The 6,000-nt window shown below is 31.1% G+C and overlaps 1 non-coding gene across 1 annotated transcript; it reads left to right on the plus strand.

Moving 5' to 3' along the window:
- Positions 1–451: 451 nt before the first annotated feature.
- Positions 452–570, plus strand: LOC123882504. The gene has a single exon (XR_006799834.1). It is a non-coding gene; the product is annotated as a 5S ribosomal RNA (ribosomal RNA).
- Positions 571–6,000: the final 5,430 nt, after the last annotated feature.

The following is a 6,000-nucleotide window of genomic DNA, read 5'->3' on the forward strand; positions in this document are numbered from 1 at the left end:
TTAACTCTTTTGATAATAACTACATAATGTTATTGCTTAACGGAGATAATATTTGAGGGTAAAATATATTTTTAAAAATTGAACAAAATTGGTTTAAATATTTTAAAATTTTAAAACTCCAAAATATAAGCTTATTATTTTTATCCACGCAAAATTTTTAAAAAAATTATATTTATATTTTTTTAAAAAAAAGCTTATTATTATTATTTTTTTTAAAAAAAAATTATCCACGTAAAATAACGAAGTTTGGCTTTGCTAAAAAGCATTATTTGCTTTTGAATGAAAGTTGAAGTTTTTTTTTGACAAAATGAAAGTTTTTTTGACACAGAACAAAATAAATTGTTGAATTATTATAATTATATGAGTATTCACATCCAAATTGGTCTAATTAAAATTGTACAAAATTTGAAATAAAAAAAAATTGTACAAAATTAAATATTACTATTAGATTAGGTGTGATCATACCAGCACTAATGCACCGGATCCCATCAGAACTCCGCAGTTAAGCGTGCTTGGGCGAGAGTAGTACTAGGATGGGTGATCTCCTGGGAAGTTCTTGTGTTGCACCTCTTGAAAGAAAAAAAATATTACTATTAGATTTAGATTTGGTAAAAACCACTTAAATCACTCGGATTTTGAATTCTTTTTTTAAACTGAACTAAATAAAACTGATTTCACAGATTGTTAGTTGGGTTAATGATGATTGACACTAAATTTGGTAAGAAGACTAACAAATCTAATTACTTGTTAATCCTAGCAGCATTAATTAGAAGTCTAAAATATGGTGAATGGATCAATATCAACATGAAACCGCTCCAAGATCCATCAACTCCCTGCAGCGAACCATGACAATTATAAGCAAAACGACTTTTTCAAGTCCAGCATTCAAACCACCAATGATAAGGATATTCAATCAATCTGGAAAGCCGGTCTCATGGACTCAAAACGACGAGTGAATTGACTATCGACACGACCTGATTCACGTACAACAAACCCCTGTAAAAGAACACGGACCGATCAAAGACTCTTTAACAGGTCCGTTTCTATGATTTTGGTGGCCTATGGACAAACATAAAATTTGGGCCTAATTTGAATTCTTAAAAAATATTGAATTCAACTGCTAAAATCTATTTTTTTTAATGAAATTACTGTCATTTCATCAACCACAAAAAAATAATTGACTCTAAAATATTCTCCGGATGATTGTATTCCTCATCATTATCATTTTCATCAATTGAATTTTCCTAAAGCTACAATGCTTTTGGAAGTGTCGACTCTATACCTATATATCAAATGCAAGACTTTTGACAATATTAATGCCAGATAAAAAATCTTCATTTCTATATTTCTCAAAGTACAACATTATACCCTCCATTTTTTTCAATATTATTGTAACTCCAACGCACGTTTAATTTAGATTGCAACTTCTTATGATATATCATTGTAAGTATAAATAATTATTCCTAAGGATGTATTATTGTAAATATAAATCTAAAATAAATTTAAATTTAAAATCTTCAAAATTAGGCATATTATTTTTAACCATTAAAAAATTTGGTATTTAGGGTCTGTTTGGAATAACTTATTTTTGAGATTATACAAAATAACTTATGCAAAAAAAATAAGTTTTTATTATGTTAATTTATAAGTTCCAACTAATATAAATTGTATTTTTATAAGCTATTTTTTCATAAACTACCTTGACAAATTTATAATAATACATGAATAATTTATTTATTTGTATAAGTTGTTTTGAATAAGCTCAAAAATAAGTATTTCAAACAAGCCCTTATTTATTTTAGCAGATATAATATTAATATACCCCTAAAATATTATTTTGGGGCCCTAATTTGTAGGGGCCTAGGGTCGTCGCCCTTTTCGCCCTCCCTCAGATACGACCGTGCTCTTTAAAAACATCCCTAAATCCCTTGACACGGCAAATGCGAATCCGTCTTAAAACCTGCATATCCCAATGGATATGGAAATGTATCAGGAAAATCAAAAGCAGATAAGCAAATTCACTCAAATATAACCGAAATTACACAACGACGAAATTAAGTTTAATATTAATAAATGTCACATAGCTAGGATTATACTAAATAAATAAATGCATGATTCCATGACTTTTCGTGATACACACACGGTTAATAATGACAGGGATAAAAAATAACATTTTACTGTAATTTTTTTTTTGTTTTACATTTTACTGTAAATTTTAAAGAGACGAAAGCTGAAGAAAGTATATATTTACAGTATCAAAATCAAACTGTTTTTTTTTAATTTTTTTATAGGAACTCAAATTATTATAAATATTTGTTTTCCATTGAAGATATGGAGAAAGTGGAGATACAAAGAGTAGAGGTGACGATTAATTATGATGATGATGATACTGATAGATTTATTCTAGAAACAAGTGAGATTTCTAAGGAATGAAAGGATGAAGTGAAGTATACTCTTGAGTTAAATGATACTTTTTCCATTTTTAAATATTTTTTAGGTTTCAAATTATAAACAAAACAACTCACATATTAGTTTGTTTTCAAAACATCTAATGTAGAATACCAAAAAAAAAACATCTAATTAAATTTTTTCTTATTGTAAGAATTGAATATTTTTTATACTTTTTATAATTCAATTTTCCTTTAAAAAAATTATTGAAAAAGTAAAACATATATAGTGAAGTATGATTTTTTTTTTTTGGGTAAACCACTAAATTAGTCTGTGTCTATAACCTCATCTCAAAAACGTCTCTGACTCTTTTAATATCTCAAATTTGTTTCTGTCTTTATCAAATATTTTTCAATATAGTCCCTCTGTTGACATCGATTTTATAACACAATTAAATGTGTTGTGGAGCTTTAAGTTTCGCGTGGTAAATGACATGACACAATTTAAGTGTCACGTAGTCAATGGTCAGCTTAAAAAAATCATTATTCGATAAAAAAAAAAATAGTAAAGTTATAGACTAATTTGATGGTAAGTTAAAAATGTCAAAGACTGTTTAGATAGACAGTAGATTAAGACAGAGACTTATTTGACAATAAGTGAAACAAATGGTTACAGAGGGACCAAATTGAGAAATATTATTTGAGCCAAGGACTAATCCACGATGTCCAAGAGCTCCAAATCTGGCCCAAAGTCACTCCTTCGCGGAGACGTCTCAAGCAAGCCAAGGGTAACAAATACCATTGTTCATGTACAACCCCCGTAGCTTCTTTTTTTTTGTAAGCAAAAAAAAATATTATTAATGGAAGTATAGGTTCAAGCCCGACAACATAGCAAGATAAACTACCCTTGGAACAGTTAGATCCATTTCAGCAGTTACCCTCACCTCAAATGTCACTTGTCGTCAGTTGTCATAGACGTTATAACTATCTCCCCTACCTAAAGGCAAGCTTTGGTGCCAATGTACATAATTCAATCACTTTTCACTTTCGTTCCTCTTTGAATCATATACTAATTTGAGCATTGGAGTGCTAACTAAAGTGTTTTGCAGGAACCTTCACCACTCTGATTCACTGCACCAAGAACTTATCTCCACCGCAATAGTTTCGAGCCTCACTGTCATAGTCATCTAGTTTTGCTCAATACATATCAAATGTAAAAATAATTTTTATTGGTCATTAAAAATAATAAAAATAATTTGTATTTAATTTTATGAGAATAAGTAAAAGTAAATTTTAAAAATAATAAAAATCGTTTTTTTACTTATAATTTGGAAGAAAAAAAAAAGAGTTTTGTTTTTACTTATAAATTGAGACGTTGAAAATATATCATTAGTTACAATGATTTCAATATTAAAATAAATTTTCATTTATGTTCGTAAAAAAGATCATTTATTTATTTTATTTTTATAGAAAAAGAGGGCCTTAGCAACAAAGAAAAAAGAAATTACAGATGTATCAACCTAAGGGTAGTATCTCCGGTCTATCAATGATGCTTATCGATCCTCCCTCATACAAAAAAGCAACTAGTAGATGATAATCGATGCTTAGATCAATGATGCTTATGCCTCTTTCTGCACCCACATTTGTTTCAATCTAGTCTCCAGTGGTTTATAACATTTTTTTCTCCCAAAAAGAGAGTAGTAGCAAAGTGTCACTCCTCAAAAACTATATATATTGACTTAGGTTAGGGAGATTACAAAAAGAAGGAGGGGACATAGACCAAACCTCCCTAACTATAAACAACTCTAAAGAAGGGTTTACCAAGCCTATTTGCATCAAAGTAGTTCTTAATTACAAGAGGTAATTCATTCCAAAAAGTAAGCCCGTCTAATAAGATACATACGTTAGCTAAGCCATCAGCGCAAAAATTCTCTTCTCTAAAAATATGGGAGACAATGAAGTTCATGGAATGGGTGAGCAATAAGCAATTATGACAGCTGTTCCTTAAAGCCCAAGGAACCCGGAAAGCGGATTTTAAGGCCAAGACCACTAGGGTGGAGTCAGTTTTCAACCATAGGTTTTTCCAATTCTTAGAAGCTACAATTTGTATGGCATTCATAGCACCACATAACTCAGCTACAAAAGCATAAGCAATACTTGTGTTCTCGGCAAAATCATACAAGAAATCAGCATCAGAATTCCTAAACAAACCACCATAAGCAGGAGAAGAATTGGTTGAGGTACCATCAGTATTACATTTCACCCAATTGGATAAGGGCGGTTGCCAAATTACTTCTTTGAGAGTGGTAGGTTTAGGAGAGTGAACAGTTACATTAAATCTCATCAAAGTTATAAAGTCCCTCAAGGCAGAGAAGGATAACTTGCTAGTGAAGTTACCAGCCATAGTAATATTAGCAAAGATCCAAGACACTAAAGATCTCCAGCAAGGCTTCTCATTCTTGAATCTAACCTTATTTATGGCAATCCAAATGGCATACAAGATATGAATCAAGACATCATTAATCACTACCTTGCATTGTGGTGACCGATTGTTCTTAGCCAAATGGCAAATGTCTGTCATGGAGTCAAAGTGTGGAGTGACATCTATGACAGAAGCTAGCCAACATCAGATTTGAAAGGATACATGACATCTTAGTTGACCATCATCCATATAGTAAGAGCTAGACACGCATCTTAGTTGATCATCATCCATATAGTAAGAGCTATGAAGCTCGGATACATGACACGATACCAATACGTTACGATACCAATACGGCGATACGGAAAAATTTTCAAAATTCCCAATACGAGGAACATCATGCTCTAACATTCACCACTTAAGAGGAAACACAAATTGTATCAATCTCATTTCCTCTGTTTTCATCATCAAAAAAATTAATTGCTCGATATTTCTCCGATACGCATATGGAGAAGTATCTGACACGTATCGGTTATATATTTTTAAATAAATAATATTAATTGTCAATACTTCTCTAATATGCGTATCAGAAAGTATCGGACTAGTATCAGTATTAGATATGTTGAATATTGCCTTGAAATCATGTAAAAATCAGAAAATCATGTTTTGGGAGATTCTGCCTACTCACGCCCAGACGTGGGAGGCTACGCCTAGGCATAGCGCCTACGACCTATATATAGGTTGTGCGTTTTTTGGCTTTTTTAAGGGGATTTTAGGGTTTCTGAAGACAACAAAAGACTAGGATTTATAAGAGAACTTCTCTTGGGCAAACACTAGGGTTGAGATTGATTCATCACCTTGGGAAACACTTTTCATATTGAATTTTTTGTCCATGGGAAGAAATTCGGGCAAAGGGTCGAATTAGGATAAATGTTAATTCTTGTAATCTCTTTGAAGAGTTTCTTTGTAACAAGTACTTCAAGTTTGTTAATGGAACGAAGAACTGCTCTATCCTTCAAAGTAGGTCGTTTTTTACCGAACTGGGTAAATAATTTTATTGTATCATTTCTCTTTCGCCGTTTTATCTTTTGGTTTGATTATTATTGTCGTTCTCACGTATTTGATTGATTAATTGTATTTGCTCCACACATCAAGATTATTGGTGTGATTTAATCGAATTCACAACAAAATACA

This window comes from Trifolium pratense, linkage group LG4, assembly GCF_020283565.1.
Source record: "Trifolium pratense cultivar HEN17-A07 linkage group LG4, ARS_RC_1.1, whole genome shotgun sequence".
NCBI classification, from domain to species: domain Eukaryota; kingdom Viridiplantae; phylum Streptophyta; class Magnoliopsida; order Fabales; family Fabaceae; genus Trifolium; species Trifolium pratense.